The sequence below is a fragment of the Dipodomys spectabilis genome, unplaced genomic scaffold (assembly GCF_019054845.1).
Source record: "Dipodomys spectabilis isolate Male_0828 unplaced genomic scaffold, ASM1905484v1 ptg000168l, whole genome shotgun sequence".
Classification (NCBI taxonomy): Eukaryota; Metazoa; Chordata; class Mammalia; order Rodentia; family Heteromyidae; genus Dipodomys; species Dipodomys spectabilis.
In genome coordinates this window covers 358,708-366,852 of record NW_024870845.1, presented here as the reverse complement: position 1 = coordinate 366,852, position 8,145 = coordinate 358,708, and the positions used below count along the sequence as shown (strand labels likewise).

General features: G+C 32.5%; 1 pseudogene; it reads left to right on the top strand.

Moving 5' to 3' along the window:
- Positions 1–7,842: 7,842 nt before the first annotated feature.
- On the top strand, positions 7,843–7,939 carry LOC122119428 (annotated as a pseudogene).
- The last annotated feature ends 206 nt before the right edge of the window (positions 7,940–8,145 follow it).

The window sequence follows — 8,145 nt, the reverse complement described above, 5'->3', positions numbered from 1 at the left end:
CTTGGACCAGGTAATATAATTTTGTCTTAATAAAACAAACCAAACAAGAAAGGAGTGCACAGTTGGAAGTTTGGGCTAATTTTGTCACTATGATTTGAGAAGTCAAGTTTCCTACTGCAATGCAACTCATATATAATCCTCAGTTGTGTTTTAAATGCTCTCTTCATTACAAATAGCTCATTATTTCCATGCAAAATTCCCATCCAAAGTTATCATAATTCTGTTGGATTCCAAAGAATTAATGAAGCATTACAAAAGCTTAAGCCCAGAGAAAAAGCAAAGTTTGACTAATGTAGGACTTTGTAGATCTTGCTAAATTAGAATTTAGATTTAAATTAAATGTTTTTAATTTCATATTCTATAGGATACTACAAAATTCTTTTTAATAGAGGGTTTAATTGACAAATTCACAAATGATTCTTGCATTCTATTTGCGTAGAATATTCTTTCAAGTGAGTTGTAATTAGAACTTAGTTAACAGATAATTCTAACTGTTCATGTATGAAATGATAATGTGAATAATATAGACAGAGTTGCCAACAAATAGATTATATAAATTTATCAATTTAGAAAGACAGCAATTTTTGAGGCTGTGGTATAACATGCTATAAAGAGAATAATTTTGTGACATCTTCTTTCTTCTACCTGCATGTAACACAGGAAGCAATTTCCTTAATTAGGTACCTTTGTGTACTATGAAAAAAAATGCTTAGGTTTGGGGTTTGTTTTAGTTTTTGTTTTATTGGTTTGTCCTACGGCTTGAACTCTGGGCCTGGACACTGTCTCTGAGCCTGTTTATGCTCAAGGCTCCTGCCCTCACACTTCAATTTCAGTGCCACTTATGTCTGGCTTTTTCTGAGAAGTTTATTGGACATAAGAATCTAGGGAACATTCCTGCCTGGGTGGGCTTTGAACTGTACTCTTCTGATCTTAACATCCTGAATATCTATGATAGTTTAAAAAGAATAAATATAAATAATATTTGCAAGTATTTTGATCTCAAGAATACCACTGGTGGAAAAATGATACAGCCCAGTTTATTGTGGTGTTCTTTCCAGAACACGGAGGGCAACACATTAGCAGAGGTGTAGTATTTTTTCACAATAGAGATAAGCTATTCATGATGTGAATTAAGGGAATTTTGAGGTGCACACTACATGTTGGAAACTGTTGGGCTTGGATGACTTTATGGCATAAATCTTGGGATTGATGATCATAGAAATAATAGCTTAATCTGATAAACAATTGCTTACTCTTGAAGAATTAATTATTAAGATGCTTCATTGTTTTATCCTCTACCACAATGTGGCTATTTTTCTGTTGACTTCTCAATCTGTAACATCCCATTGGAAACTGCATTTATTGCAGAATTTCATAACATGCAAACAGAAATGGTAAGTTCAGAATTTGAAAATGAGTAGTTATCAGTCATAGGAATTTTGAAGAACACATATATTCTCTCCTCTTAGCAATACATTTTCTTTCAAAATTTATGGGTTTCTATAGAATTACAATGTTTTTGGTTTTGGTATGAGAAAGTAATAAACTTATTCTTTTTTCAAAATAATGGCAAGTATATTGTGAAAATATTGTCTAGTTGGATTCAAGTTGATGGTCCTCTGATTAAAAAGGGGTAATTAATTCAAATTAGATGCCAAATAGTGTTGATTTTTAAAAAGTTACTACACAAAGAATAATATGTACTATACCAATACAGTGAAATTATATTTTATGCAGCTTATTTTTTAAATTTAATTTTATTGTCAAAGTGATGTACAGTGGGGTTGCAGTAATTGTAAGGTAGTGAATACATAACTTTTCAAAATAGTTACCCCTCTCTCATTTTTCTCACAGTTTTCCTTCACATCCAAACCCCTCAAAAGTTGTAATGTACATTTTCAACATATTGTCTTGTCTCGCCATTTTGTTGTTCATCTTCCCTTCCCTAATTAAGGTAAAGGTATACACAATACACAGGGTATCAAAATCAAATACAGCAGGGGATAAACCATAAGGGAAAACCCCAAAGAAAATAGAAATCACATAGTATATTAAAAACAGCAACTGCAAATAATATCTGTTTCCATATCTTGGAGTTCATTTTGCTCAGCATCAGCTTATATGATCATATATATGCATGACAAAACCACTGGAAAATAATATTTTCACCGACACTTTATCATGACAACAATATGTTAAGTGTTTTTGATGGTAAAGGTGGAATTAGGATTGGTGAATTCGCAATTCTGATAAAGGAATTTCAAAACAGTTTAAAAATTGTGATAGGTAAATTTTAACTGTTTAAACTTTTTAACAACTTAGCTTATTAAGAAAATTTAAAATTGCCTGGGAAAATAGGCTTTCATGCAAAGAAATCCATGGAGACTAAGCTCAGAGGGAGCAATGTGGGTGAAGATGGCTCATTTTCACAGTAAACAAACAAACCTCACAAACCTTGCTATAAATCCTGTAGGTTCCCGTGAGAATTGTCCTTACCCAGAAAACATATTCTCATTGTGAAACAATGTTGTACTGGAATTTAAATTCAAATTTCTTTTTAAAAAGACATCAAAATTTATGAATTGACCTTTAATTACCAAACAGTAATTCTCTGAAAAAAAATAATTTGGGTCAAAATATTTAGGGAGAAAGTTCCCTCCACAATGAAAGCAGGTATTGGGTATACACTTTTCTGATTAAAATACTTTCCACAATGTCTTTGTATGTGAAGCACTGAAACAAAGAAAAAAAATCTGATTGGATATCTTAAACCAAGGATTTCTCATTTCTAAGTAGCTCACAAAATATAATATCCTTATTAACATGACATAGTGAAGACTTCTCTTATTACATAAGCCAAAAAGTTTTGGGATCAGAAAATAATTGAGCAAATAAGAAAACACATTCTTAGAAGCTCTGGCTAAGCGTATTAATTTCAGCAGTAGAGGGATTCCAAAACTTTTTGAAATAGATTGTGTTAATATTTTTGCTACCTAAAGTGATTTTACAGAGCCTATTTGGCTCACTACAATGCATAACAGATTGAGTGAAGACATGAAAATAAATTCCACATCCAAATAAAAAAGTTTAAAAAGAAAAACCAAGATGATGTAGCAGTGGGGGATGCCGTATAGTCCTTCAGCTTCACTAGACTTGAAGCCAAGAAGCTGTGATTAATTGGAAATCAGGCAAGAGCTAAGAGGAGAACATAGAAGTAGGACAAAGAATTATTGTCTGTTGTAAGAGACACTGTCACAAGGTATGGATGATTTAACTCTATTCTTCTCCATACATCTTGTTGAGCAAATGCAAGACCAAGAGAAATATAATCTATTGAAATAATTTTTTTTTTCTTGTCGGTCATGGGGCTTGAACTCTGGGCCTGGGCGCTGTCCCTCAACTCTTCAGCACAAGGCGAGTGCTCTACCACTTGAGCTACAGTGCCACTTCCGTCTATTGAAATAATTTTACAAAAAATATCTTCACTGTTCCTCATATGGTCTCTAAGGGGAGTCTTTTTTTATTGTGAAAAAACTGTACAGAGGGGTTACAATTACATGGGCAAGATAATGAGTACATTTCTTATCAAGCATTGTAGCCTCCTCCTTTGTTTCCCCTTCCCATCCCTTCCCAGACTCCCCCCTCACCCAAGCCTCCCCCCACACCCCCATGCCCCCACCAAAGTTGTAAAATTCATTTTCGACATGTCAACTTGTACTTCTCATTGTTGCAATGGCCCAACTTGTATCCTTATTTAAACGACTTGTTTTTCCCTTCCCCTCCACAAATTATACCAACATCAAATACAGTGAAAGCAGGGGTTATACTGTGGGGGAGGGACATACAAAACAACAAAGAAATAATCTTATAAATGCATTGGAAACAAATGCATGAAATAAAAAAATTTAAATACATATCTTAGGGTTCATTTTCCTATCACCTTATCTGACCTTTTCTGCTTGACTCATACATATACTAACTATTGCAAATAAGGGAAACCATGGGACCTATGTTTCTTTGGGCTTGGCTTACTTCACTTCACATAATTTTTTCCAAGTCTAAGGAGAGTCTTAAGAGAGAAGATAAAAGTGGAGTATTCTTCGGTTTCCTTGAAGCATCTTGTTAGCAAAATATATCTTTGAGGTTAGAAGTTATTGAATCAAAAAGTGGTGGAGTCCTTATTTTTGTGGGCACTTTAAACACAAGAAGACTTTCACGGTAAAAGAAAAAGTATAGCTAAATATTTGTGATCACAGCTCCTTGGACTGTTTTTTCAGAGACAAAGTTTTACATTAGAGTTTGTCCTCATTAATATAGATGTTGGGTTTTCGTGGCAACCAAATGAAAGGGTAAAGTTTAATGCACTCTCTTGGACAAGATAACAGCATGATAGAAAAAAATGGTAAATAAAATTTAGTGAATTAGTTTGACTAATTACTTTGCCAGAACAAAAAGGAAAGATATAATTCAAAATCACTTGACTTAAAAGAATGATGAAAGAGTAGTGAAGAGAGATGAGAGAAAATATAGAGGAGTGTTCTGTCTCCAGTATTGTAATGGGTTCTTGATATTGTTTCTTCCAATCTATCTTCACAAGCTATCAAGTGTGGCTTAGGACTGGAGTATCCAGTGCAGAGAAAGAGAACTCAGAGAAGAAAATATTTGCAGCAGATGCAGGTGATTTATAACCTTAGACAATCTATTTAAATCTGTTCAAAATTCTCTGCTACCCCAAACTTCCCTCTTTGAACAGTTTTGTTTGCTTTTCCCAAGACTACCCTTCATTAAATATTTAAAATTTTGAGAGGTCATATTTATTCTATCTAGAGGTTGCTGTTTGCTTGTGATTTTTGTGTGTTTTTGTTTTTTGTTATGTTTTTAACTGAATTTCAAAATGTTGTGCAAGTGTATTACAATAAATATGTCTATCTAATTTTCCAATGCTCCTGGGTCAGGCTGACTCCTTCTATCATTCTCAACCAACCCCTTCTCCAAGATTTATTTCAGATTTACCACTTCTTTTGTCACATGTGTACATTGAGTATTCTAGGTGTACTTGCCCCTTGTTCCATTTTTCATTCATTCTATGTTTTTACTATTATTCCTTTCTGGTTTCAACTTCCTGATAGTCATTCTGTTAAACTATCTGTTAATACTTTGAAAGGTTTATATACATTCCATGGAGTTTCAATCCTGCATATGCTTGAACGTATGTCAGCTTATATTTCCATATTTCATTCATCTGCAATAACAATCTGCAAGACTGGAGATGTGATAATATTCTCATTCATTTGGAAGATTAATCTTTAGTCAATAAGAAAGTTTAAAAATGGCTCAGAATATATTCCTAGCTACCAGTTTTTATGAATGGATTTGTACAAAGTTTTGTGATTATTTTATTTGACATGGGATAATATTTTCTACTACCTATAAGTTTTGGAAAAGGAAGAAAACTAAAATTTACTATTATAGAGGAATTTGATTGAAATAGAAGACAGATTTTATATTTGTCACATCTCTGATGAGTACCCATATTCAAGATTTAAAGTCTTATTTCATACTATGTTAGACAGATAGGGAAAACATAAAACAACATATGATAAGGCAACTATTTGTGACTTTTTAAAATGTACCTTATTAAGTGATGAAATTTACTTTATTAGCTAGTGTTTGGGTTTGAATTATGGGAGGCTGATCTATTTAACACATTTCTGGAAGGCACCTACTGAACAAAACAAATATTGGGGGGTACTATTTCTACACTTTAATGAATGGTTGAACGTGTTTGGCTTTAGTGCTGGGTAAATAATTCAACTCTATTGTAACTTGCTCCTTACACTTGTAAAACTTGTAATGTCACTAAGTATCATTTACTTGTCAAATGTTATTTTGGTGAATGTGATTTTAAAAAGTTTTGAAAAAGAATATATTTTCAGGAGATTAAAGGTAGGTTATCATTGCCTTGAGAATGATAGCATTTTTAAACTACAGAACCAAGATTTACTGTAGTACCAGTAGTTTGAAGCATTAAGGATCTTCTCAATTAATGTTTTTCTGAATTATAATTGACCTGTAAGTAAAGTTTTCCTAGCCTTGGTAGACCAATTATGGATCTATTGTTCCCAGAACAATTTTTAGGCCTACTTATACTGGACTGAAATCTTTCAGTAATCATTAGGAGAGGGGTATTAAAAATAATTTTGTGACATTTGTGATCTTGTTCACTCATATGGGCTGGGCATCTGTAAATTTAAAGTTGTAATTACTGTACTTTCTCTCAGATATTGTGATCTCATCTTTCATTTTAAGTTGTCTTGCATTTCACAATTGCTTACTGCTGCGGTCCTGAAATACTATAGGAAAGAGAAATTGAGATGGATTTTCAATTACTTTCTGTTGGCATGTTGCATGGGCCTAGGTGAGAAATCTTGCCCTTGTTATCTGATGATGCGGATAACTGGGACCTGGGATCCTAGGACCCTTGGGTCCTGCAGAAGAATAATACCTTGTAGACATCATATCAGCAAAATTTGTGTATAATCATTAGGAATGCTTCAGAAATATGGAGAAAATCAGTTTGGGACCAGTGAGTTAAAACAATAAACAGAGTAGCAGCGTAAAATCCCTTATAGATTAGAGGAAAACTATTTTTTTTTGCAATGTGAATTCAGAAGACCAAGAACATTAGAATGTATCACAAGTTTATACCAAAGATATTGCATTGATATTTTTATATTCTAATATGTATTCTAAACCTAATTATTTATATTCCAATTCCATTTATTGGAATAAATACCTATTTATTTGTCAAATTATCAATTAATTCTAGTAAGTTTCACTGTGTGAACTAAAATATCAGCACATATAAATATAAAATGTATAACTATATATAAGTAAAAGGCACACGTCTTGCAATATTCTGTTGTGGTTAGAGTATCAAATTATTTAAAGTATTTAATGTATTATTTCATTATCTCTACCTCAGTGTTTGGTAGAGTTGGACCTAAAGCTTTACCATTTGAAGATTTACAGCCTAGTAGCAAGAGGAAACACTTTGATTAAAACATTAACAATTTAAGGCCTAATATCGAGGAGAGACATATAGACTTCTCTTGTAACTCAAAATATTTGGTGATAGAAATGCAGTAGTGTAAATTCCTGCCTGGTTGGATGGTAGACTGGCCAGGACATTAGTTAATCATGCATATGAACAATTTTTTCACCTTCTTGGCTTTAGATACTTTTGAAATATTAGGTATAATAACCAATTATATTTTGATAAAATACCTTCTAGTCTAAACATTTCTATCTAAACTGTTCCTGTCTCTATGATCCCTTGTAATTAAGATTAGTTTTGTTCCAGTAAGAAAATCTATGCTGTCAGGGTAAGATATTCTGGTTCGTCTGTTCCTAAATGGAAGACAGGTAAAGGGTCAGGTAGACATTTGTGCCAATAAGATCTCATATAGGAATTTTTAAGCTGCAGAAGTTTAGAAGTAGCTCTTAAGCAAGGCTTACTTTGAATCCTTAGCTCCACAAAGCTAACTCAGCTGATAAATAAGTACTTGAAAAGCCATGACCTTTGGACCTAGCTTTAAATTCTTCAAAGTATGATGAAATCTAAAATGAAAAAGACTTAAAATACTCATTGACAAAAAATTTGCAAATGTGAGCAATGGAACAAACAATATAAGTTTTTTTCCAATATACACAGAATTTTAGAGAAGTAATATCAATCGCATTTTTAGGAACAATAAGTTTTCCTAGTTACAAATAGTCAACCAAGGATATATGCCTGTATAAAGATTGCATCATTAACTACTTAAATTTAGAGGATACTACATGCTTCAACAGCACATCTACCCTAATTGCAATACAAAGTTTAACACGGCACTTGCACAAGGATGATATGAAAATTTGTGTAGTATTCCATATTTTTCATTCTTCAGATGCAAGAAATGAAAAACAGTTATTAAAAATTGATTACAAAAATACAGTTGTAACGATACATGTAATTCATTGAATTGAAAGTTAGTTTGACATCAGTGTATTAAATCATCACCTTAGAAAGGCCTTTACATAGCATAACCTTTACAAAATTTTTGAAATTAGATAACATTTTCAATTTATCCCAAAGAAATAAAA